This window comes from Mobula birostris, chromosome 15 (genome assembly GCF_030028105.1).
Source record: "Mobula birostris isolate sMobBir1 chromosome 15, sMobBir1.hap1, whole genome shotgun sequence".
Classification (NCBI taxonomy): Eukaryota; Metazoa; Chordata; class Chondrichthyes; order Myliobatiformes; family Myliobatidae; genus Mobula; species Mobula birostris.
In genome coordinates, this window is record NC_092384.1 from 18,401,069 (window position 1) to 18,428,259 (window position 27,191).

The window sequence follows — 27,191 nt, forward strand, 5'->3', positions numbered from 1 at the left end:
TTTATGATTCAAATGAGAAGGCAAGTTATCTGGAAGAACCTTAAGTAGTCCAACCACATACTTTGAATACGAAATACATTTTCCATTCCAACAAGTTTAATGAGCAAAAAGTACTTGGGAGTCACACTAGATCAAACTCTTTCATACAAGATCCACCTTCAAAATGTCACAAAGAAACTAAAATCCAGAATGGCCATGATCAGGAAGATAGCAGGAACCAAATGGGTACTAACCAGTCAGTCCTACGAACATGTAGCCTAGCACTATGTTTCTCAGTCGCTGAATATTGCACACCCATCTGAGAGAGAAGCACTCACACAAATATCATCAATATACAGCTCCATACTTCTGTGAGAATAATCTCAAGAGCCCTAAAATCCACACCTGTCCAATGGCTCCCAACAATGAATGCAATAGCACCCCCGGAGATCTGTAGAAAAACAGCTTCAACAAAATTCTACAAGTGTATCCAATGTATGCCCCAACAACATTCCAATTCATAAACTTAGTGAAAATGCTCCTTCAGCTTCTTGATCTAATCCCAAAAACCTTTCTACAACTTGAAAAATCTCGTCTCCTATGACAAACACACCGAATTCCACCAATATTGGCACACCAACACGCCCTCCGGCGGACATCTGATCAGCGACCCCACCTCACTCCTCTCGGGGGTTTCCCACAGCTACCAGAAAAAAACTGGACAGCCGCAAAGTCGACATGTGAAGACAGCAGAAACACTACACTGAAGGGATCTATTGGGGTCACATACTGTGTCTGGTGCTCCTGGTGTGGCCTCCTGCATATCGGTGAGACCTGACATGGATTGGGAGACTGCTTCACTGAGCACCTATACTTTGTCCATCAGAAAAAGAGGGATCTCCCAGTGGCCACCCATTTTAATTCCACTTCCCATTCCCATTCCGATATGTCCATCCATGGCCTCCAATACTATCACAGTGAGGCTGCACTCAGGTTGGAGAGCAACACCTTATATTCCTTCTGGATAGCCTCCAACTTGATGGCATGAATGCCAATTTCTCGAACTTCTGGTTATGTGAGGAAGAGTATTAACACCCAGTGAACCGACCCTCACTACACTGTTGGGTAGAGTATTAACACCCAGTGAAATGACCCTCATTACACTGTGGGGTGGAGTATTACCACCCAGTGAAATGACCCTCATTACACTGTGGGTAGGGTATTAACACTCAGTGAAATGACCCTCACTACACTGTGGGGTAGAGTATTAACACCCAGTGAAATGACCCTCACTACGCTGTGAAGTAGAGTATTAACACCCAGCGAACTGACCCTCACTACACTGCTGGCTAGAGTTTTACCACCCAGTGAAATGACCCTCACTACACTGGGATAGAGCATTACCACCCAGTGAAATGACCCTCACTACACTGTGGGGTAGAGTATTAACACTCAGTGAAATGACCTTCACTATACTGTGGGGTAGAGTATTAACACCCAGTGAAAGGACCCTCACTACACTGTGTGGTAGAGTATTAACACCCAGTGAAATAACCCTCACTACACTGTTGGGTTGAGTTTTACCACCCAGTGAAATGACCCTCACTACACTGTGGGATAGAGTATTAATACCCAGTGAAATGACCTTCACTACACTGTGGGAAAGAATATTCGAGAAATTCATCACGGTTTCCAAGAAAAATTTCTATGTATCACTGTTTGAAGTAACTGCCTATTAATCTTGCAACGACATACGTTTGTTGAAGACTCTTCCACGAGTGGAAATATCTCTAAGTTATGCATCCTGAATATTTTAAGTTTCAGTATGACCACCACTCATTCTTGGGAACTCCAAAATAAATATTTAATAACTTTAGCCATTTGTATTTGGACAAACCCTTCTTCTGAATAATTAGCCTAGCTATTCTCTTCTGGACTGCCTCCATGCTACTATGTCTTTACTTAAATAAGGAATCAAATTTTCACACAGTTGAAACAGTGGTTTAAGATTTTAAACATTGTTTTTTTCAAGCTGAATTGCAAGGCAACAGTACGCTGGGCTCTGCTAGTAGTTAGAAGAATCATCTCATAAAGATCCCTTGTAACCTTGCTTTTACTTGCAACTGTCAGGTGCTGGTCCAATGGGAATTTTGAGCCACTTACCTGTAGTCTGCTCCTTTAGGAATATCATCAAGCTGGCTGAATAACGAATCCCATTTTAAAAAAATGCAGAATGGAAATCAGGAAGTAATTTTAAGTAACTTTTAAAATATTAAGCAGAACTTAGATCCAATTTTGGAGCATATTAAACTTGAAATTACCTTTAAAAAGAATTGTGTGCAACTGTAACATAGCAGATAAAATGCCAGTAAATCCATACAGGATAATCCCTTTGCTTTATATGGTGCCTTGAAGCAAACTGAAAGATACCAGTTTACAAAGAATCATGTATTCGATTTTACAAATAAATCTTCATATGATTGGCACTGTTTCTGTCCGTTCCATTTTAGGCTTCGTTTTGGAACTTACGATTCTCCATCAGATGTCCCAGTATCCAGAAGCTCCCTGCAAGAAGGCCGAGTGAGTCAGTGCTACCTCCTCATACCTTAAATTACCTGATAAAAAGCAAAGACAGAGAGGCTCATCCATCCCGAATCAAAGTCCAATCCCTCTAAGATTGTTTGGAATTGAACAGACTGCTGAAAGCCTCAAATCTTTGGAAGATAGTTCTTCATCCACTCTACTGTTGCTTTTTAATTTAAGTTAGTTTCATTTAATTGAGGACAGATGTATATTTTGTAGGAGCACTGGATTAGTAAACTGTACAGCCTTTCTGGCTAAACTTGGACATGCTCTCTCTATTGTTACAGCAGACTTAAAAGCTGCTCCACTGCGGTAATACATAGTCAATTTTGCAAATGATAATTTTTAATTAGTTTTATTTCTTTAAACATGGTACATTACTCTGACTCTTTGTACAGTTTTTGCTGCCTTTGTATATATGGCAGAAAAAACTGTACAAATTTCAGTTTTACAGTCATGGGGGTGGGGTACACAAAAATTCATGTTTAAACATCTGCCAATTTTTGATCAGCACAAACAAATGTGTTCTTATCTATTTGAAGAAGGTTAACATCCCTTCACTGAATACATTTATTCTCTATAAACTGTTACCAGACAGCACACGTATTACATGTAGGACAAACCTCTCCACAATTTAATACCATCTCTACCAATGCATGAAATTCCATTTCCCAGACCTGCCATTCATGTCTTGAGTGAATCCATTTATGGACCGACAAAATAATGGGTTAAACTAAACCACCTGTTAAATTAAACATGGGTGTGGGAAACAAAATTCATACTAATTGGAAGTTTCAGCTACATTGAACTCTTATCCTATTTAATTATTTTCATTTTATTCTCTACTTTAATCTTGCATCCAGGTAGCTCCTTATTTCTCACCACTGGTTTCTGATTTAATTGTTTTTAATTCATCACTTATTTCAAGATTTTATTGAATTCAGTATTGTACACAGTTAACTAGTGCTGTGTTGGATCACTCACATGAGAGGAAGAGAGTCTGGGCAAACCAGTGTACCTCAAGGTCCTAGGCAGGCTGCAAACCAGTGTATATTGTGTTTAAATAGCTCTGGGATAAGCATGCTTTGCAAACTAACATGTCTTAATAAAAGCTTTAAAACAGATGTTTTCCTACTATCATTAAACATTTGGAGGTTGGAAAGACAATATAATTACATTTGTAGCGTGATAAATTTAAAATTAGAAGGGTTCTAATTTACTGTATTTTTGGGGATAGGCTTAGAATATAAAAAAAATCAAAGGAACTATGTTCTATTATTAATACATTTTCTCTTTTACTAGCAGAACATTTACAATGTCATGATCAAAAGAGAACATTTGAAATGAAAGCAGAGCAAGATTCTGTTTAGTTGAGGCAGGAATTACACATGCCCCTGATCCTTGAAAGTGCAATGGAGGTGTGAGTACAGTATTCACACATACACTGTTAGTCAGGTAACAAGAAAATTCAGAAGACTGCAATCTTTTAGCTTTCAGAATTTCATTCTCTTTCTGTCACACACACACATCTGACCTCAAAAGCACTCACATGTTATTTATGGGAAATTTGCTTAGAATCTCAAATTCTAGCCCTAGTGCTGGGTCTTCCTTTAGCCTAACTTAATTCAACATTTCCTTTTATTTGTCATAACGTTACTCTTCTCAGTTTCAAGTTTAGGGTCTTTTGAACAATTTAAGGCTTATTTTAACACCAACCATGTACTCATTAAATATCAGCACAGACGAATAGCTTCTTAAGTCTGTGCTAAATCATGGCATACTGAATGTGCAACTTTGCTTTACATTTTAAAAATATGTTTAGTTACAGTGGCATTACAATTACCATTTTAAATTCTAAAAATCCTGCTATTATTCCACAGTCCTGGAAATGAACCACGGCGTTCAATATTTCACCTGCTACCCCACCAACCTCTGTGTCCAGCACACAATTCTTTGGAGTTTCCAGTGTTTCTCTCTCCCCTCCACCACCTTTTAAATCTACTCATCTCTTTTTCTCCAGTCGTGCTGAAGGGTCTCAGCCTGAAACATCGACTGTACTTTTTTCCATAGATGCTGGCTGGCCTGCTGAGTTCCTCCAGCATTTTGTGTGTGTTGCTCGGATTTCCAGCATCTGCAGATTCTCTCTTGTTTGTGATTTGTCCAATATTTCTTTCCACTTCATGACCATTAGCTCACCCCTAATCTGTCCAAAACACTTGCCCTTATTTAATCTCTGTTACTCATTGAGTAAAACAATTGTTGTAGTCACCACAGGTCACAGTAAATTAAATCATTTTTACCCACAATTTCTTTGCCCTGTACTTTTCTTCACCACTAAATAAAAACTAATCTATTACGCTTGCTATAGCCAATTGCTACCTAAACAGACTATTCTGGAATAATAGGCATGGCCATGTTTAATTCCCAGTCTTGCCTTAATCTATACAGTATATGTAGTAATAGCTGAAATTCTCTCGTTCCGCAAAATAGACATAATTAGACATTAGTTATTCAGAAATGTTTTTCAAAGAGCATTATTCATAATCACATTAAAGGACAGACCAGGTTAATGTTCTGAAATGTACGTTGCTGTACATTATTTGGTTGTGTCCTTAATCCAACAATCCACTGCATATAAATGGATTGTGGATTAAGGACGCAACTAATTTTTCAAGATTAATTGTCTTCAGAATTGCACCCCAGTTCTGCAATCTGTCCAGTCCTCAATAAAATGCACATAAATATTTAAAGCCCTTATTCAGAGCAGACGTAAGTTATAATGATAACTATTTCGGCCTCCTTCCTATTATTTTATTAAAGTTACCATTTTTCATTTTGCTATTGACAGTGTTCTGTAATCAGCTCAATAAATGTTTCATTTCAAATGTTCCTCCTTTAAATTGCTTCTCATGCTTGTTGTCTTCCAGTTAAAATGAGATACAATTAACAGAGCATTCACAGTATTTAAAAGGTGCTGAGTTTATATACAGATACAATTAACAGAGCATCCACAGTATTTAAAAGGTGCTGTGTTTATATACAGAAAACTAAGAGGAGGTACTTCAGAGGAGAATTGCTGCTCTTTCACTTGCTATATCATTGCAACAGCACTAAGGACTCTGCGGTTCGATGCTTAGTATTCTCTTGAGTTATTTGCTCCTTTTGTGCCATTTGCGTGATTTGTTCATTTTTTTTTGCATGTTGGGTGTTTGATGCTTTCTTTGAATAGGTTCCATGGTGTTCCTTTGTTTCGTGGCTGTCTGCAGAAAGACGAACTCAGGGCTGCGTACTGCATACGTACTTTGATAATAAATCTACTTTGAATCTTTGAAGACAGGCAAACTAATACAGGGAGGATCGGCATTGCTATTTAGACTATATAGAAATTCCCATGGCTTATTAATAGCATGAATCAGTCACACAGAATGTGCATTAGAGATCAGAACAAATAGAGCTGTGAGTGAATAACAAATGTACAACTGCACTTTTAAAAAGAAAAGCAAAAAAAAAATTACAAATGCTCACGAATGTACCTCTGCAGTTACAACACCAGAACAAAAGCACTTAACAACATGAAATTGCCCAGGCACATACTGACCTTAAGCAGAAGGACAAATTTAAGAGAGCTAATCATTCTCAACCATGAACAAAATAATATAAGGTAGAATGTTAATGTACTATGGAGAAGCACTCATCAATAAATTAAACAGCCCAGGCATGCAGCAAGGCCCAGAATAACATTCAGGCTCCAAGTTCAAAGTTCCAAGTAAATTTTATTACCAGAGTACATATACAGTATGTCACCACATACTGAGGGCATACTCAGCAAATCTATAGAATAGTAATTATAATAGGATCAATAAAAGATCAACCAGAGTGCAGAAGACAACAAACTGTGCAAATGCAAATATAAATAAATTAACGAGGACATGAAATAACCAGGTAAAGAGTCCTCAAAGTGAGATCATTGGTTGTGGGAACATCTCAATGGATGGGCAAGTGAGTGTAATTATCCACACACAATGCTGGAGGAACTCAGCAGACCAGGCAGCATCTATGGAGAAGCACAGTCGACGTTTCAGGCCGAGACCCTTCATCAGGACTGGAAAAATGATGAGGAGGCAGAGTTAGAAGGTGGGGGGAGGGGAGGAAAAAACACAAAGTGACAGGTGAAACCGGGAGGGGGAGGGGGAGGGGGTGAATAACGAGCTGGGAAGTTGATTGGTGAACGAGATACAGGGCTGGAGAAGAGGAGATCTGATAGGAGAGGGCAGAAGCCATGGAAGAAAGGGAAGGGGGAGCCCCAGAAGAAGCTGATAGGCAGATAAGATGAGAGAGAGAAATGGGAATGGGGAATGGTGGGGTGGGGTGGGGGGTATTACCAGGTTTGAGAAACTGATGTTCATGCCATCACTACACTAAACTGATTCTACAACTCACTTTCTCAGTATTTTTATTTGCATAACAGTTGGTCTATGTATTCTTTAATATAAAATTCTATTGTGTCTTTTTCCTGCAAATGCCTGCAAGAAAATGAATCTCAAGCAAGTATATGGTAACATATATGTGCTCTAATAATAAATTACTGTAAACTTCTGATGTTGCTATACTGTAGCGAGTTACTGAACCTACATCTGCCTTTCCCTGACTCTTCAATGCCTTATCACCACCTACAAGCACAAAAGTGATGTAACACTCTCCTCCTGCCTTGGTAGGTCCAGCTACAACAGAATTCAATACGAAGTATACTATTTGATTGATATTCCTAAACATTCAGACCCTCCAGCACAGCACAGGGCTACAGTATGTATGATATAAATAATGACAGCACCTCCCGCACACTCAACCTCCAAGGGCTCTAGCCTAAGGGCAACAGATGCATGGGAACACAAGTACTTACAGATTCTCCTTTAAATCATATGTTATCCTGACTTAAAAATAATACTGTTTTGTTCATTACCGCTGGACTTAAATCCTTGAATTCACTACCCAATTGGAGTATAATAATACTGTCGCCAGTAAGACTTGAGGCTAAAAAAATGTGCTTGCCACCACATTCTCCAGGGCATTTTGGAATGTCAGCAATGCATGCAGAGTGTAATAAAGTTCAGCATCCTGTTTTGGATAAGTGTTGGCTGACTGAATATGGGAATGTCTTGTGCACTTAACATTTAGCAAAGTGTAATAACATTTTAAAATAATGAGTATAGCACTTTATGTTACAAATGTTATCAGGAACAATGTTCATTGTTTAATTACTTAAATTGCACTCTAATGCCACAAAGCTTGCTGGCTAATGATTACTTAACATCAAAAGACACAGTTTTGATAGAAGTAGCTTAATTAATTTAAACTAAACATGCAAAATTAAGACAAAACAAGAAAAAACCCATGCAACTTACTAAATTTTATATTTGGTTGCTCAACTTTCCCATAGCAATGTGCAAATGTATCTTGATAGATATTGTTATCTTCGGCTCTTTTATTCCACTTCATCATCAGCGGAAATGAATAAAAGAATGAATCCTTAATTACCTCAGTGGGTAAAAATATTAATAACCTACAGGGATCTTTCAGGTGGAGACAAGAGGTTCCACAGACCTATTCAAGGAGACATTCTTCCAAATGCCCCTGCCAATATCAATCTTTAATTCAGTCCACTTCAAATCACAATCGAAGCATTACAACCATGGTACCTTTCAATGTACTGGTCCCATTCAAAATGCAGGAGTGCACCACCTTACAAAATTACCTATCTGCTTAGCTATCAGCAGCCCCATCTGTTGGTCATCAATTCTCCCATTGACCTTATGAACACCAGAGAACAGAGTGGAAGCAAATCATCCTCGATCCCAAGACACTGACTCAGGTCTCCTCAGATGAATGGCACAATTCACAGGCTGGGAGGCCTGGCCCTCAAACAAGTCTCAGGATCAGAATCAGAATCAGGTTTAATATCACCGGCCTACGTCATGAAATTTGTTAACTTTACGGCAGCAGAACATTGAAGTACATCATTAATAAATATAGAGAAAATAAAACTTAGTTACATTGCCCAATGTCCATTTAGAGATCAGATGGCAGAGGGGAAGGAGCTGTTCCTGAATCACTGAGTGTGTGCTTTCAGGCTTTTGTACCTCCTACCTAACGGTAACAATGAAAAGAGAGCATGTCCTGGGTGATGGGGATCCTAAGTAATGGACGTCGCCTTCGTAAGGCACCGCTCCTTGAAGATGTCTTGGATACTACGGAGGCTGGAGCCTATGATGGAATTTTACAAGTTTCTGCAACTTATTTTGATCTTGTGCAGTAGTTCCCCTCCAATACTAGATGGTGATACAGCCAGTCAGAATGCTGTCCACAGTACATTTGTGGAAGTTTTCGAGTGCTTTAGCTGACAAACTAAATCCTGTCAAACTGCTAATGAAATATATCCGCTGTCTTGTACCCTTCATAGCTGCAACAATATGTTGTATCCAGGTTAAATCCTCAGAAATATTGACACCCAGGAACTTGAAATTGCTCACTCTCTGCACTGCTGATCCCCTGATGAGGGTTGGTTTGTGTTCCTTCATCTTACCATCTCTGAAGTCCACAATCACCTCTTTGGTCTTGCTGACATTGAGTGTAAGATTGTTGCTGCAGCACCACTCAGCTAACTGCTCTTGTACGCCCTCTCGTCACCATCTGAGATCTTGCAATGGTTGTATCATCAGCAAACTTATAGATGCTGTTTGAGCTATTCCTAGCCATGCAGACATGGATGTAGAGAGAGTAGAGCAGTGGGCTAAGCACACATCCCTGTGGTGCACAGTGCCGATCGTCAGCAAAGAGGAGATATTATTTCCAATCCACACAGAAAGAGGTCTTCTGGTTTGGAAGATGAGGATCAGTTGCAGAGGGAGGTTTTCTGTTGGGTTTATAGCACATTATGGCAAATAGGATTATTTATAAGCTCTGCAGGTATGGCCCATTCTACGTTAATGGTATCTTGCTCACACTGCACCAGAATGGATTATTTTTTGTCATTGCAGCACAGATGGTTGATCAAAGATTCAGAGGTTTGATACAGGAAAGGCCAAAAATCAGAGTTTAATAAGTGACTGCCAATTCTTAATTGGGCAGTTATTGAGGGAAAAAACAGTTAAGTAGATTATTTATAATATTGCTTTGAACTAAATTTTCACTCACACTTTCTATTTTGTAATGCAAACTCTGAAAGCAAAACTGTTAAAATAGAAATGCCCATCATCCTCAATAGATAACATTGGGAATTTGGTTTTGGTTTCTCTTTATAAATGAATATCTTAAATTTCTAATTTTCCCGCACGTCTTCCCCTTCAAAACAAAGTTAATTTTATTGCATTATAATGAAGTTGCATGATCATGCAATTTGAAATATTCTAACAAAATCTGAAAATATTACCAAACATCTGCATCCATTTCTTACCTTTAACAAAGCAAAATATCCTGAACTATTTCATGTGATTGCTCAACAATATTTGATACAAACCACTTAACAATGACAAAAAACCTTGGTTAATGTCACAACAGGTCAACAGCAGATGCTATTTCATTAGCTCTTCACTCAACCCTGGATCATATAGACAGTGAAGATGCAAACATCTGGATGCTTTTCATTGACTACAACTCTGTATTCAACACTATCATCCCTTCAAAACTAATCAATGAAGTAATCTTTGTACTTATGATTGTGAGTCTAAGTACAGCTCGAATGCCATACTTAAGTTTGCTGACAACACCACTGTCGTTGGCGGAATGAAAGGTGGCAATGATTCTGCATATAGGAGGGAGATTGAAAACCTGGCTGAGTGGTGCCACAACAATAATCTCTCAGTCAATGCTGGCAAGACCAAGGAGTTGATTATTTACTGCAGAAGGAGAAGATGGGGCGTTCCTCATCACGGAATCAGAGATGGAGATGGTGTTATCATTTCAGAGGATCTGTCCTGGGCCCAGCACGTAATGCAATTACAAAGAAAGCATGACAGTACCTCTACTTCCTTGGAACTTTGCTAAGATTCAGCGTGAGATCTAAGAGTTTGACAAGCTTCTATAGATGTGTGTTGGAGAGTATATTGACTGGTTGTATCCCAGCTTGGTATGGGAATACCAATACCCTTGAACAGAAAGCCTACAAAAGTGGTGGATACAGCCCAGTCCATCACAGGTAAAACCCTCTCCACATACGTATACAAGCAGCGGTATCACAGGAAAGCAGCATCCATCATCAAGGATCCCCACCATCCAGGCCATGCTCTCTTCTTGCTGCTGCCATCATGAATGAGGTACAGGAACCTCAGGACCCACACCACCAGGTTCAGGAACAGTTATTACTCCTCAACCATCAGGCTCTTGAACCAGAAGGGATAACTTCACTCACCCCAACACTGAACTGTTCCCACAACCTACACAACTCACTTCCAAGACTCTTCATCTCATGTTCTTGATATTTATTGCTTATTTATTCTTTTTTTTTGTATTTGCACAGTCTGTTGTCTTTTGCACATTGACTGTATGTCCGTCTTGTTGTGTGTGGTTTTTCATTGATTCTATGGTGTTTCTTTGCACTTATGTGAATGCCCACAACAAAATGAATTCCAGTGTTATATTTGGTGACATATTATGTGCTTCAATAATAAAATTACTTTGATCTTTGAACATCTTACTTGAAATATTTATCCCATCCCAAATGCAATGATGCACAACTCTGCACCAGGCCAGTGGCTTAGTAATAGCAACTTCAAACTCAAACTATTGTTGTATGAAGTCTTAATTTACAACACTAAGCATACAAGCCAGACTGACATTTCAAAATAACAGAGAGGAACATCTTTTTTGGATGAGACATGAAAATCCCCATCTGCTTGTTTTAAAAAAGAGCAGAGAAGGGGATTCTCCAGCTGTTCTTGCCAACCTTTCCTGAGCCAAAATGAAAAAAATTAGAGCCATCTGCACATCGATTTATCTGATGTTTGCGGTATGTTGCTGTAAACTATACTTGAAAGTGCAGTACTTGGTGTTTAGAGACAGCAGATATAAATACAATATAGATGGTAAGGCATGAGTATGCACAGAAAATCCACAGACACCATTGTGACACCAGGGACATGTGGCAAGGTAGACGAACCATTACCGATTACAAGTCCACCCTGTGCATCAACAACTGTAACACCTGCCTTCACAATAGGCTAAATGCTTTCTATGCTAATTTGGCCAATTGAATGATATGACCAGCCTCCACTCTTCCTGAGGAACAGGAACCCACCCTGTCTGGCAGCAGCTAAGGTGGGGAGGACCCTAGCCAGGGTAAACCCACGCAAAGCTGCAGGGTCAGACAAGGTACCTGATCAGGGGCTGAGGGATGATGCAGCCCAGCAAACAGAGATCCTTAATATCTGTCTTGACCCTGCCGGTGTCAAGGTTGTGATTATCATTCCACTGGCCAAAAGAGCAATGGTAACTGGCCTAAATGATTACCATTCAGTCACACTGACTTCAACAATCACGAAATGCTTTGAGAAACTGATCATGATCTTTTAAAATCCCACCTTTCAGCTACATTGGACCCTTTCCAGTTCACCTGCTGCTCAAACTGGTCCACTGATGATGCCATAGCCTCGCTGTCAGCTCTGTCTTGACCCACCTGGAAAATGAGGCCTCATACGCCAAAATGTTAGACATCGACTTCAGCTCAGCAGTTAACACGATCATGTCTCAGAGGCCGGTGAGTAAACTGTCCACATTTGGACTCAGCACTCCTCCCTGTAACTGGATCTTGGGGTTCTTGACGGAAAGACCCCAGTCAGTCCGAGTTGGCAGCAACACCTCAAGCTCCATCACCCTAAGCACGGGTGCCCCTGAAGGCTGTGTGCTCAGTCTGCTACTGTCATGCTGTGGAATCATGACTGCACTGTCTGACTAAGCTCAGATCACACCAAGTTCACTGATGATACTCTGGTTGGCCTCATCAGCAACAATGATGAGTCGGCATACAGAGAGGAGGGAGAGAAGCTTGTCAAATGGTGTGAGAACAACCTGAGTCTCAACATGCACAAGACTAAGGAGATGATTGAGGACTTCAGGAGGGCACAGGTCAACCACTCTCCTTTGCACATCAACGGCTCTGCTGTGGAGTTCCTTGGTGTACACATAACGGACAATCTAACCTGGACCCACAACACCTCTTCACGAGTCAAGAAAGCACTGCAATGTCTACACTGAGGTGTGCAAGGCTCCTCGTCCCCTTTCTACCAACTTTCTCCAGGAGCACCATCGAGAGTGTCCTGACTGGCTGCATCACTGTCTTGTCTCCCTTTCTCTTCACCACTTACACCTCGGACTTCAACTACTGCACAGAGTCTTGTCATCTTCAGAAGTTTTCTGATGACTCTGCCATAGTTGGATGCATCAGCAGGGGAGATGAGGCTGAGTACAGGGCTACGGTAGGAAACTTTGTCACATGGTGTGAGCAGAATTATCTGCAGCTTAATGTGAAAAAGACTAAGGAGCTGGTGGTAGACCTGAGGAGAGCTAAGGTACCGGTGACCCCTGTTTCCATCCAGGGGGTCAGTGTGGACATGGTGGAGGATTACAAATACCTGGGGATACGAATTGACAATAAACTGGACTGGTCTAAGAACACTGAGGCTGTCTACAAGAAAGGTCAGAGCCGTCTCTATTTCCTGAGGAGACTGAGGTCCTTTAACATCTGCCGGACAATGCTGAGGATGTTCTACGAGTCTGTGGTGGTCAGTGCTATCATGTTTGCTGTTGTGTGCTGGGGCAGCAGGCTGAGAGTAGCAGACACCAACAGAATCAACAAACTCATTCGTAAGGCCAGTGATGTTGTGGGGATGGAACTGAACTCTCTGACGGTGGTGTCTGAAAAGAGGATGCTGTCTAAGTTGCATGCCATCTCGGACGATGTCTCCCATCCACTACATAATACATTGGTTGGGCACAGGAGTACATTCAGCCAGAGACTCATTCCACCGAGGTGCAACACAGAGCGTCATAGGAAGTCATTCCTGCCTGTGGCCATCAAACTTTACAACTCCTCCCTTGGAGGGTCAGACACCCTGAGCCAGTAGGCTGGTCCTGGACTCATCTCCTGGCATAATTTACATATTACTATTTAATTATTGATGGATTTATTACTATTTAATTATTTACGGTGCAACTGTAACAAAAACCAATTTCCCCTGGGACCAATAAAGTATGACTATGACTATGTGTTAAGGAAGTTGCAAAACATCAGACCACAAGATCCTACAGAGGACAGTAAACACTGCCAAGAGGATCATCAGGGTCTCCTTCTCCCCTATTTGTGACAGTTACCAGGAGTGTTGCTGATGAAGGATTGTTGAGGACCCCTACCACCCATCCCACAATCTCTTTGGCCCACTACTGTCATGAACGAGGTACTGAAGCATCAGGACCAGGACTACCAGACTGGGTAACAACTCCTTCCCTCAGGCTGTGAGACTAATGAAACCCTCCCACCACTGGGCTCTCGTCACTTGGACAGCGAGCTGTTCGCTGTTTACCTGTGCTGCCCTTTACCACGTGCATTTTGAAAATTATATTTTATTAACATAAATAGTGTGATATTTTGGTTAGTGTGCTGTATATATATATTGTGTGGGTGCACCGTGGTCTGGAGGAACGTAGTTTTGTTTGGTTGTATGTGTATAGGTACAGCCAGATGACAATAAACTTGAACTTGAGCTACAAGTCCTGTTTTTGTTTCATTCCCTTCCTCCACCCCCACAACCTCACTCTGTTGAATCCTGCTCTCAGAAACAAGAACACAGAAAAAGCCCTTCACATCATCATATCTCCCCTGACATGACAGCAAATTTAAAATAGTCCTATCTACCTGCTCATGTTCCACACTCCTCTGATCCCTGTAGGTTCATGTGCCTGATTAAATGCCTGAATATGCCAGCCTTGATTGCGAGAGACTTCCTGAAGAGAAGGAGAAAGTAAGAGCTCATTGTATTTTTCCAAATGTTTGATTCAAGCATGACATTCCAAAAAAATTCATCATTAGTTTCCTTTTTTAAGAGTGTTACAGTACTGCTGAATACCTAGAGAGGAAGGGAGAGGTGAACAACAGTTTAGATAAATACTGTCTCCCTTTTGTTTCCTTTCACCATCCTTCTGATCCTCTGGTCCTCCCATTTTTATTCCCACCCCCACCCCAACCCAGTCCCCTTTACTCATCACCCTCCCCGTCCCCCGCCTCCATTCACCATCTTCACAGGCTTTTTTCTCCCTCCATATGGTTCCAAATGTGATTCACTTCTCTGTTCTCCTCTACTGGTTCCCATTCTCGCCTCCTTTATTTATCGGCATCCAGCACTGGTGTTCCTACTCATTTCCCTCCAGCCATCTTCACCCCCCCCCTCCTCCCATTCTGCACTACCTGTTAGTTGGAGACACAGAAGATCCTGCAGATGCTGAAATCTTGAGCAATACACTCAAAATGCTGGAGGAACTCAGCAGGTCAGGCAGCATCGATGGAGGGAAATGAGCAGTCAACATTTCAGGCCAAGACCCCTCATCAGAGCTGTTGTTTCTTTTTATTTCTTTTCCCTCTCTCTTTGTCTGCCTCCATCTATCATTTACCTGTCACATCACTGTTTTCCAACTCCATCTCCCACTCACCTCCCCTTTCTTGCACCACTTGCACCTCTTACCCCCCCCCCTCAGCCCACCAATCACCTTGCAGCCTTTCCTTGCCACTCCCCCTCTCCTCTCTTTGCTGGCCATCTCACCTCTCCACCCTCAGTCCAAAAACTTGGTGATTTCTTCCCTCCCACTGATGCTGCTTAACACAATATGAAGCCTTTTGTGAAAAGGCTGGTCTTAGTCATAGTCATACTTTATTGATCCCGGGGGAAATTGGTTTTCGTTACAGTTGCACCATAAATAATAAATAGTCATAGAACGATAAATAGTTAAATAGTAATATGTAAATTATGCCAGTAAATTATGAAATAATTGCATATCTTATTGCATATTAGACTATTAGTACATTTTCAGGCACAAGATGATAATAAATGTGATGTGTCCATTTCCCACAGGAGGATGCCTAGAGCTAGGAGCCCGTCACTTTCTTCCTGAAGGCATCAACTCTATCCCACTGGAATTACAGAATTAAGCGGCAGCTCCAATGGAGAAACAAACAGAAGCTATTTTTATGCTGTGATACAATCTCAGTCATTTAAGTAGAGCGTCAACCTCTGCTATTTGTGAGTTTTCAAGAAAAATTGTGTCTGAAGATGTGGTCCTTGCTGAAAGATGCTATCCATGAGTACTTTTCTCTTGAGAGGAGCATGTAACTCAAAGGATAGAGGAGGATAAAGTAGTGGATATTGTCTATAACAGCAGGCCGGTCTGCCAGGTTAGACATCGCAGGATCCAGGAGGAGATGGTAATCCATGGACTCCTTGTCTGCCATGACGAGGCCACTCTCAGGTTGGAGCAACAGCACCTCACAGTCCATCGAGGTAGGTTCCAACCTGACAGCATGAACATCGGTTTCTCCAACTTCCAGTAACTTTCCCCTCCTCCTTCCCTCTTTTTAATTTCCCCACTCTGGCCTCTTATTTCTTTTCCTCACCTGTCTATCACCTCACCCTGGTGCCCCTCCTCCTTCCCTTTCTCCCATTTTCCACTCTCCTCTCCTATCAGGCTCCTTCTCCAGCCATTCACCTTTTCCACTTATCACCTCCCAGATCCTTACTTCACCTGACTTCACCTATCACCTTCCAGCTTGTCCTCCTCCCCTTTCTCCCACCTTCTCATTCCAGGCTCTTCCCTCTTCCTTTCCAGTCTTGATGAAGTGTCTTGGCCTAAAATGTTGACGGTTTGTTCATTTCCGTGGATGCTGCCTGACCTGCTGAGTTCTGCCAGCATTTTGTGTGTGTTGCTTGGTAAGTACAAGAATCGGGAAGGTTTAGAGGGCTATTGGCTAATGTGGACAGATGAGACTAGCTTGCTGGGCAATGGTCGGCATGGATAAGTTGGGCTGAAGGCCCTTCTCCATGCTGTATGACACAATGACTCTATGTGCAGATTATTGTTCTCAAAGGACAGAGTGATACTGACCAGGAACTGGGAGATACTAACCAGGAACTGGGAGATGCTAACCAGGAACTGGGAGATGCTAACCAGGAACTGAGAGATACTAACCAGGAACTGGAAGATACTAACCAGGAACTGGAAGATACTGACCAGGAACTGGGAGATGCTAACTAGGAACTAGGAGATGCTAACCAGGAACTGGGAGATACTAACCAGGAATTGGGAGATACTAACCAGGAACTGGGAGATGCTAACCAGGAACTGGGAGATACTGACCAGGAACTGGGAGATACTAACCAGGATCTGGAAGATACTGACCAGGAACTAGGTGCTGCTGAGAACTTCCAGACGGCTGACTTCATGGATACATCTAAAGAAGGTAGGAAACATATAGCTGTGAACTCCCATGACTGGCCATGGGTATTGGCTACAGGATGGAAGTCAAAACAATGAGAGGACAGACTGAGTTGTTACAGATTGGGGCACCATTAGCTGCCCTGCCTCTTGGAGATCAACTTAATACTGTAGTTCCTGCCATCATCCTTCACCTGGTCAGAAGTTAAACCCCCATCTCAGGCTTCATGTTCAGATTTGCTCCACAACCAACGATCCCCATCAATTTCCCATGGTGGAAAAGGGGGAGTCTGCAGCCAGTTCAAAGAAAACAGTTCTTTTCAAACAATTGCAGATCCTCCAGATGAAAGGTCTACCTAAGTCTGGTTTCAAACAAAGGGGCACAGCTCACTGAAGCAAGGCCAGCAAAGATCACATTCCAAAATGTTCCCCAAAGGACATTACATAGGTGCTAATTCTAGAAAGCTGGTGTTAATATAGTATATTTCATCATTTGAAGATTTATTCAAATCACTTTGATGATACCAATTTCTCTCCCTGCTCAGGAAATGATCCATCACCAGTTGAAAATCATGCGAGGCTTCGTGCTGCTGCTGCACAGTAGATGACACTGCAAGGCCAGACAGATAATTATTCAGCAGAAAAGATGCAGGCATAAGGGAAACTGACAACATCTGTTATAAAATTAAAAAGTCAAATCAGATTACGAAATCTGACGTAAAAACAGAAAACTCAGATCAGGCATTATCTGTGTAAAGAGACACAGAGTTAACATTTCAAATGAAACATCTTTTGTCAGTACAATTATTATAATATTCATCCCATCTTGAATGAACATCCCAGCTGCCATCTCAATTGTTTACTGTAAATCACTTTCCCATCGATCCTTGATGAGGGAATAGAACCTTATGAGAAAGCAATAGATTTAAAAACGTTTAAGGAAATTTTGTGTTAAAAAGAAAAGAACAATTGGTGAGACTTAATTGCAGATGATTAATATCACCTCTCTGAACAAGAAGGCACAGAAGTTTGAGGCAGGCAAGTCTGCCCCTCCCCTCCCTGTCTTAACTGCATTTTATAGGAGCACCCTTGAGAGAGTCCTGGAAAGTTGCATCTCCATCTGATATGGGAGCAGTCAAGCATCGGACCAGAAGTCCCTACAAAGCGCTGTGAGAACAGCTGAGAGGATCATAGGGGTCTCCCTACCATCCATCGGGGAAACTTATCAGGAGCATCGCGTATGCAGGGCCCGGAGTATTATTAAGGATCCCACCCATCCATTCAGCATCCTCTTTGACTTTCTACTATCAGGCAGGAGACTACGAGGCATAAAAACGAGAACGGTCAGGATGAGAAACAGGTTCTTCCCCCAGGCCATTAGGCTTCTGAACTCCCTGCCACGTCACTGGTTAATCTGTTCCGTACCTTACAAAATTTAATATTAATGCACTTTATTTTGTTATTTATGTCTGATTCATCTGTAGATTTTATCCTTAGCCTCATAAGCTATCATGTGCTATAAGTTTGATGTTTGCTACTGTGTTTTACACCCTGCTTCAGAGAAACGTTATCTTGTTTTTAGATATTATATACGTTATATACATGTATATAGTTAAATTACAATAAGCTTGACTTGACTACTTTTTGCACTTGCTTATTGTTGATTGACAAAGTTGAATGACAGTGGCTCTTGATGTTTGTTAAGTGTCCCTTTTATTGTCATTCCAATGAAGACCCACTTTTACTGTTATAGTCACAAAATGGTCAATATCTAGAAATGAGAACTCCAGCTTCCACCAGCAAAAAGTCAAAGGGACCAAACAACAAATACTGTACACCATTAAGATTGCTTTTCCATGGAAAAAATTCCAAAGGCTGTGGCATGGATCCTGGCTCGAAGCATCCACATCAACTTCACAAAAATACATAGAACAACCTGGCTTTAAAAAAAACTTTTATTTATTGTATAGTATTCAGGGGAAAAAGTATTTAGAATTTTACACATGTTACACTTCACACACTCTTGACCACTTCAACCATTGTTAAACAACACACATCAAAGTTGCTGGTGAACGCAGCAGGCCAGGCAGCATCTCTAGGAAGAGGTACAGTCGACGTTTCAGGCCGAGACCCTTCGTCAGGACTAACTGAAGGAAGAGCTAGTAAGAGATTTGAAAGTGGGAGGGGGAGGGGGAGATCCAAAATGATAGGAGAAGACAGGAGGGGGAGGGATGGAGCCAAGAGCTGGACAGGTGATTGGCAAAAGGGAAATGAGAGGATCATGGGACAGGAGGCCTAGGCAGAAAGAAAGGGGGGGGGGGAAGGCCAGAGGATGGGCAAGGAGTATGGTGAGAGGGACAGAGGGAGGAAAAGGGGAGAGAGAGAGAGAAAAAATTAATAATAAATAAATAAATAATGGATGGGGTACCGTTAATGCCCACCTCCCCTTCGTACCCCATCCATTATTTATTTATTTATTATTATTATTAATTTTTTTCTCTTTCTCTCCTTTTTCTCCCTCTTTCCCTCTCACTATACCCCTTGCCCATCCTCTGGCCTTCCCCTCTCCCCCTTTCTTTCTGCCTAGGCCTCCTGTCCCATGATCCTCTCATATCCCTTTTGCCAATCAACTGTCCAGCTCTTGGCTCCATCCCTCCCCCTCCTGTCTTCACCTATCATTTCGGATCTCCCTCTCCCCCTCCCACTTTCAAATCTCTTACTATCTCTTCTTTCAGTTATTCCTGACGAAGGGTCTCGGCCCGAAACGTCGACTGTACCTCTTCCTATAGACGCTGCCTGGCCTGCTGCGTTCACCGGCAATTTTTACGTGTGTTGCTTGAAATTCCAGCATCTGCAGATTTCCTCGTGTTTGGGAAATCAAGAGTTCATTTTTAAGAGGTCCATTTAAAACTCATAACAGTGGGATCAAAGCTGTCCCAATATAAGAATTCTTAATTTCAATAATCTCATTTCAGTGAATTATTGAAGTAATTTCCACTCAAATTCTTTGTCTAGCTTTTTTATAGAAGTATTTAAGCTACTTCCCCCTAGCACACAAAGACATTTATCCTAATTTCCCTACAGAATTGTATATTTTGCCTTTATGGCCCATAGATCAGGGTTTTTGTACAAAAGACAATATTCTTCCTCCATCTACCTAATGCAACACAATCATATTTTAAAGACCGCTATTAAGTCTCCTCCAAATCTTTTCCTTAAAGGAAGAATTCCAATGTGTTCACTCTTTTCAACTGCGGTAATCTCATTTCTGGCACTATTTTTGAAAACATTTTTGCACCTTGTCTGAACATTTGTCCTTTTTACATAATAGGGATTGGAGCTATGTTTTTAATGCAGTTTGACCAGGAGCTTATTCAAGTTTTAAATCACTTTGTTTGCACCAAGATATAAACGTGTATTTTGTAAGCATTTTACACTGCAATGATTTAATCATCTGTATTGCTTAGCTTTCATCCCCCCCATTCCCTGAAAAACTGTAATTGATGTTTCTGTATGCCCCATCAAAACACTTCACAATTACCCTGATAAAAATTCACTGTTTCTTAATTCAGAAAAGGGGCATATTTTTCATCTAATTTATATTAATGCAACATAATATTCTTCCATAGTTTTAGTTAAAACCACCAGTTTATTAACAATTATATTTTTCATTTGGAATAATCCCCAAAACAAAAGTCAACTATATACAATTTGTCATTGCAGCTAAGATCAATATTCAATTTATTTCACATCTTGAGTGAAACTTATAAACTTATACAAATGCTTTAGGAAGCACAGAAAATGCTAAAATGAACTTTAAATCTGTATGTTTCGATGTAACAGTCTGCACCATTTCTTATTTTGACAGCAGCATCCATTGTTCTGATCTCTCACGAAGCTTTAGTTGGCAACACCGAAAAGGAATCCACAGGGCTGCACCCCTAAGGCGGATGTGTTCCAGGCCGCTCCTGGAGATATGGAAGGCGGATGATGTGCTCCAGGCCGCTCCTGGGGATATGGAAGGCAGATGATGTGTTCCAAGCCGCTCCTAGAGATATGGAAGGCGGACGTGTTCCAGGCTGCTCCTGGAGGTATGGAGGGTGGATGATGTGTTCCAGGCTGCTCCTGGAGATATAGAAGGCGGATGATGTGTTCCAAGCCTCTCCTGGAGATATGGAAGGCGTATGATGTGTTCCAGGTTGTTCCTGGGGATATGGAAGGCAGATGTGTTCTAGGCCGCTCCTGGAGATACGGAAGGTGGATGTGTTCCAGGCCGTTCCTGCAGATGTGAAAGGTGGATGTGTTCCAGGCCACTCCTGGGGATATGGAAGGTGGATGATGTGTTCCAGACTGTTCCTGCAGATGTGGAAGGCGGATGTGTTCCAGGCCGCTCCTGGAGATATTGAAATCACTGGGCCACTCAGTGAGTTCCAAGAGTGGGAACCGACTGCCGTGAAGAAGAACCACAGTTTGAGTGCAGCTGTAGATCACAGACTCTGGCAGGAGTCACCTTGAAAAGGAAAGAAGAGACATTAAAGTTAGGAATTTATACTGTTTCACAGATAAACTGGAAGAGGTCGCCCTCCAGCACCACCTTTAGCTCCACAGTGCTTGCCAGAATGAGCAATTTAAAGGCCTCCTCAACTGCAAATGAGCATAGTGGTTCGTGCAGGAGGTTTGATTTCTGCTATGGTCAGTAAGGAGTTTGTATGTTCTCCCCAAGAACACAAGGGCTTCCTCTGGGTGCTGCCATTTTCTTCCACGTTGCAAAGAGGTTTACTTCGTGTTCGGGCTAGTGAATTGTGGGCATGCTATGCTGGTGCCTGAAGTATGGTGATACTTGTGGGCTGCCCCCAGCACAATCCTCAGACTATGATGGTCTTTGACGCAAAATGACATATTTCATTGTATGTTTCGATATACTGTGACAATTAAAGCAAATGAGCTCCTTGGACTCCTTCCCAAAACCACCTATTTGGGCCAGCCTTGCTGTTACTCCTGGCTAAAAAGGAGTCATTTCAATAAAAAAAAAGGCCTCAGGAGTGAATGACATTCCCATTGATATCCTAAGGTACTGAGACATGGAGTGAAACCTTAAGTCACATATCCACAATCTTGTCATGAACAACATGTAGCACCTCACAAATTTCAGGAACCACCTGAGCAACGAACAAGATGCCGGAGGAGATCAGTGGGTCAGGCATCATCTGTGAAGGGAAATGAACAGTTAACGTTTCAGGTCAAAACCCTTTCTCTGGACCATCCAGAGTCTTATGAAGGTAGATATTGATGGTGAAATTTACCATTACCTCAATGTATCAGGACAGCTTTCGGTCAATTGCGGAAGAGATGATATGAAGATAAAAACCTTAAATTGAGGCATAAAGCTCATGGTTTATTTTGCAGCACCTCCTAAATGCTTTTGAGGCATGCACGACCTTCAGTAGGCATCAAGGCAGTATGTTATACTGCATATTGACCAGAAGGATAGGAGAATCAATATCAGCACCCTCGGCCAGACAGCTCTCCAGCATTGAATCCTTGTTACTCTCAGTTTGCTACTCTGGGCAGGCTGTTTGGCTTGTATGCTGGAACACCAAGACTCGAGAAACTGACACACTGTTTGAGCTATTGTGGGTGAAGACTGCCAGGAGAACAGAGAAAATGATTCAAGTGTTTAAAGTTTCCTAGAAGTAACATTTCCAATGAGTCCTGAAAATCTCTGGACCTTGACAATTCAAAATAGAGGAGACTTGTAGTGCACCTGTGCTGATGGTGATTGTGAAGGAAATGTTGTTGCCAATCTGAACTGACTAGAGTCTGTAAGTGAGGAAATCAAGGATCCAGTTGCACAAGGAGGTATTAGGACCTAGGTATTGGAGCTTACTGATTAGTTTTGAGGGGATGATTGTACTGAATGCAGAGCTGTAATCAATGAGGGGCATCCTGTTGAATGTGTCTTCACTGTCCAGGTGCTGCAGGGTTGAGTGAAGAACCAACGAAATAGCATCTGTTGCTGACCTGCTGTGATGGCAGGCAAATTAGAGGTGCCATAGTCTGCTGAGTCCTTCAGAAGATCATGAAATCATTAGTTTGTTAAGCCAGTTCAAATGCATGTTTATTAAAGGGAAATTACAGACTGCAGTTTGCACTGAGTATAGTTGGGAAGTATATTTAGAAGTTAGAAGTATATTTAGAATCAAATGTGAGATGGATCAGAAAATACCTAGGAGGTAGATTGAAAATTTGGCTGAGTGGTGCCACAACAACTTCTCACTCAATGTTATCAAGACCAAGGAGCTGATAATTAACTTCCAGAGGAGGAAAGCGGAGGGCCATGAGCCAGTCCTCATCAGGGGGTCAGAGGGTGGAGAGGGTCAGCAACTTTAAATTCCTCGGTGCTATCACTTCAGAGGACCTGCCCTGGGTCCAGCACATTAGTGCCATTACAAAGAAAGCAGGGCCGTGCCTCTACTTTCTTGGAAGTTTGCATAGATTCAGTATGTCATCTAAAACTTTGACAAACATCTATAGATATATTGATTGGTTGCATCATGGCCTGGCATGGGAACATCAATGCCTTTGAATGGAAAAGCCAACAAAAAGTAGTGGATACAGCCCAGGCCATCATGGGTAAAGCCCTCCCCACCATTTAGCACATCTACATGGAGCGCTGTCGTGGGAAAGCAGCCTCCATCATCAAGGATCCTCACTGTCCAGCCCATGCTCTCTTTACACTGCTGCCATTAGGAAGGAGGTACAAAAGCAAGGACCCAAACCACTAGGTTCAGCAACAGTTGCTACCCCTCAACCATCAGGCTCTTGAACCATAGAGGATATCTTCACTCAACTTCACTTACCCCCAACTATGAAATGCTCCCACAACTTAGGAAATGAATTTCGAGGACTATTCATTTCATGTTCTTGATATTTATTGATAATTTATTATTATTTTTTTTTAATTTACTGTGAATACCTGCAAGGAAATGAATATCGGTTGTACATGATGACATATGTATTTTGATAATAAGTTTTGAACTTTGAATATTACCCATCACAATTCTTACTTCAGCCCAGACATGCTTTCAATACCTTTGCACATGACAAGTCCAACACTATCTTAGACAGATGTTCAACTTCTAAGATCCTTAAACTGGAAGCCAAACACCACAACCCACGTCTTAACCAGCACCACCAAGGTCTTAGTAGTCACATTCATGATCTATGCATGATTTATCAACTCTTTCGGGTGTCCAGATGACATCTGTCTGCAATGTTTCTCTTTCCACTGATGCTATCTCTCCTGTTTGGGATTTCCAGCATTCTGGTTTTTTTTTGTAGATTCCCAGCATCTGGAATTTGTTGTTTTATGTTTCCATTGTCAATGCATCTATTCATAATGGCAGTGGTGGAAGTAATCATCTCACAGTACCCATTCAGCCAAAATTCCACCTTGCTACTGAAAGCAACCATTGTGTGGTCCTAATCTTACACAAAAAGGAAAAGGTGAATTAATCTGTAAACTCAAGACAGAACTTCCCTGAGCTACTAACAATAGAATAAATATTTCTAATGGTCCCATTCTAATGGCCACATCCCCCCATTTTATCAAGATGGGACCAAGTCTTGTTCAATAAATGTTTCTGAAAAGTTAGCAAGCAGCAATACTTAGTGTACCTAAAAATGAGGTTTTCAGCCCTGTGAAAGTACAGCAAAGAATATAAAAAGGCATCATGCAATAGACCTACTTGTGGTCCAACAAAATGGATTGGATCTAAGCCCTTCAATACTCATTCCTGAGCATTCACAACTGCAAACAGGCCGTGTGAGGAGTTGATTCACAAAAAATTTCCCAACCCGAACAAGAGCAGAGCCTGCTTGTGTGCCAAAGGGATCTTTGACTACCTTCAGCAAGATGATTTTTCTTAGCCTCACCACAAGTTAGAATCAATACAACACAGAAAAACCATATGGATTAATTCTGTGACAAGGCATTATTGTATTTCTCTAATCAGCTCAAATAACTAGTTTTCCTCAATTACAGTTTCAAGAATTTCCCAGCAGATATCTAAGCAAATGTTTTATACAGGATCCCTTTAATCCTTCTTAAATAATGGAGTTACATTTGCATTATTCAGGGATAATTTTAATACCATTTCCTTGTTATGATAAACCTATGGCTCTCCAAAATTTCTTTGATGCAATAACCTTCAGTGTTTCTGTTTAAGAACGTGGAATCACAGAATATTTGTAACATTGGAGATATTTGCCTTATCACATCAGCTCTGGATGAAGAAGTTACTTTACTTAAAATCATCTTCCAGTACTAGGTCCATAGCTCTTCAGGTTAGGGCTCTAAGTGCATATACAAAAACATTTGAAATTGATAGCTTCTAACCCTACTATTTCAGACACCTGCCACGCTCAGTCACTAGGTGAGAAATATATTGTACTTATCTCCCTCTAATTCTTCTGCCAAATGCTTTAAATCTATCCCTTAAGGATTCTGACTTCTCTGATGAGGAAAACAAGTCTCTCTTATTTAATCTGTCTTGCTTCCTCAATTATATACATCTTAATTTAATCTCTTCTCATGCTCTTCTACCCCTAAAGAAACAATCCCACCCTATCCAATCTTCCCTTAGAGCCACAATTTTACAGCCTTGGCAACAACCTTCTAAATCTTCTCCGCACATCTGTAATGAGCAGTTTCTTGACGTGTGGTGTGGTGATCAAAACTCAACACAGTACTCATGCAGTGACTAACAGCTCTAGCATAATCAGTTTACTCTTAGGCTCTGTGTTATGTTACTTCTGTTTAAACGTACTGTGGGTTAACAGTAAAGAATCATAAATTTACAGTAATAAACAAACACGTCTTAACCCAGCCACGTGCTGGAACATTCTGGAAATCCCACGCATGCTCAGTGCTCTGTCCAATCATGTACTGGCACATCATTGCAGGTGATATCACCATACCCTGTGCCTTGGAAGGAGAGCTATCGATGTGTTTGCATGTTTTACCACCTCAGATCAACAGATCGTGCAACCTGTAGGGAAAGTGGACAAACATCTAGGATCCTCTGTCCCTCTATACCTCAATGGCCACTCATTAATTTTGTATTCCCTTACATTATTGCACTTACCCAAATGCATTACATTATCATACTTCCGCTAAATGCATTATAGAAAGTGACAGGGCCTTCAGACCACGATGTTGTTCCAACCCTTTAACCTATTCTAAGATTGATTTAACCCTTCCCTCCTGATAGTCCTCCATTTTTCTATCATCCATTTGCTTATTTTAGGCAGAGCTTAGGAGGGACGATGTCGCCTAATGGCAACTCCTTTGTTTGCATCTTCGGAAACAACTCTATTTCTACCTTTAATATCTTTATTTTTCCCTTTTAGTGTTCTCTTGAAGACCCTGACCTGGAGTTACATGCAGGTTTCGGTTCTTTGCGGGAATGGGACCTGTTCTCGGGGTTCCAGGACTGGTTGTTATTCAACATACCAAGGATTTGGCCTGAGAGCCCAGCTCGTGTTTGGAAGCCTAAGATCTCAGGGCTCTGGAGACGGGCGGATCGAGGGTCAGTTTCACGGCAAGAGACTCATGTGTCGTTGGGGAGGCTGGAAATTCTTTCGCTGTGGGCCTGAAGACCCAAGGTCTTTGTGCTCTTCGGACACAGAGCTCGAGAAAAGAGACGAAATGGATTTTTAACATCGTAAACCAGTGGGTTGTTGTTATGTTTCCCGTTCGCTGCGAAAATGTGGGACACCTCCCTCTCCCTTGCCAGAGAGAGAGAGATATTGTGGTTTGTCGAATGTCGGATGAAATGCGAAGCCTTTGGGGTAACTTTGCTCTGTATCTTTGCTATTGCTGAGCACACGCTGGTGCTCGGTGACGGTACCGATGCACTTTTTTTTGCTGGTGGGGGGGGGAGATCGTTGCTCGCTGCCGCATACGTGCGGGAGGGAGGGAGCTGGCGGGAACTTTGGGGATCTCATGTTTAACTGACATTCATTCTTTGGGGCACTTTTCTGTTTTTGTGGATGTTTGCGATGAAAACCATTTTAGGATGTATATTGTATACATTTCTCTGACATTAAATTTGACCTTTGAACCTTTGAAGAATTTATTAAATGCTCCTAATGTATCT

The 27,191-nt window shown here is 41.5% G+C and overlaps 1 long non-coding RNA gene across 2 annotated transcripts in view; it reads left to right on the plus strand.

Moving 5' to 3' along the window:
• Positions 1 to 26,967, plus strand: part of LOC140210250 (uncharacterized) — a 50,931-nt gene extending 23,964 nt beyond the window's left edge. Inside the window, exons 4-8 of one of the 2 annotated variants that reach the window (XR_011889189.1) lie at positions 12,142 to 12,310; positions 15,675 to 16,100; positions 16,426 to 16,526; positions 20,900 to 21,122; positions 26,443 to 26,967. This is a non-coding gene — a long non-coding RNA (uncharacterized lncRNA). The remainder of the gene's footprint in view (positions 1 to 12,141; positions 12,311 to 15,674; positions 16,101 to 16,425; positions 16,527 to 20,899; positions 21,123 to 26,442) is intronic. The other variant, XR_011889191.1, reaches the window with a different exon arrangement.
• The last annotated feature ends 224 nt before the right edge of the window (positions 26,968 to 27,191 follow it).